This window comes from Corvus brachyrhynchos, unplaced genomic scaffold (genome assembly GCF_000691975.1).
Source record: "Corvus brachyrhynchos isolate BGI_N302 unplaced genomic scaffold, ASM69197v1 scaffold275, whole genome shotgun sequence".
Lineage (NCBI taxonomy): Eukaryota > Metazoa > Chordata > Aves > Passeriformes > Corvidae > Corvus > Corvus brachyrhynchos.
Genome location: NW_008238318.1, coordinates 1,307 through 1,602, shown reverse-complemented (window position 1 = coordinate 1,602; position 296 = coordinate 1,307). Strand labels below are relative to the sequence as shown.

The 296-nt window shown below is 66.9% G+C and overlaps 1 protein-coding gene across 1 annotated transcript in view; it reads right to left on the bottom strand.

Moving 5' to 3' along the window:
* The window catches only part of LOC103615293 (epiplakin), a gene marked incomplete at its 5' end in the record, with an annotated part of 19,012 nt that overhangs the window by 17,415 nt on the left and 1,301 nt on the right, over positions 1–296 (bottom strand). The gene's annotated exons all lie outside the window — the stretch shown is intronic.

The window sequence follows — 296 nt, the reverse complement described above, 5'->3', positions numbered from 1 at the left end:
GGCCGCCGCCGGGTGGCGACCTGGGCCTCGAGCAGGCGGATGCCGTGATCCCTGACGATCAGCTCCTTCTTCATGGCCTGGAACAGGGAGATTTTGTCGCCCGTATAGGGGTCAGAGTAGCCCGTCACGGCCCGCTCGGCCGACAGCAGCTTCTCGTGCAGCTCGCTGCCCACCAGCCCGGAGGACACAGCCTCGTCCACAGAGAGCTTCTGGTTCTTGACTGGGTCGACAGGAAGCCGGGTGGCCGCCTGTGCCTCCAGCAGCACCAGCGCCCTGGCCTGCCTCAGGATGCCCTT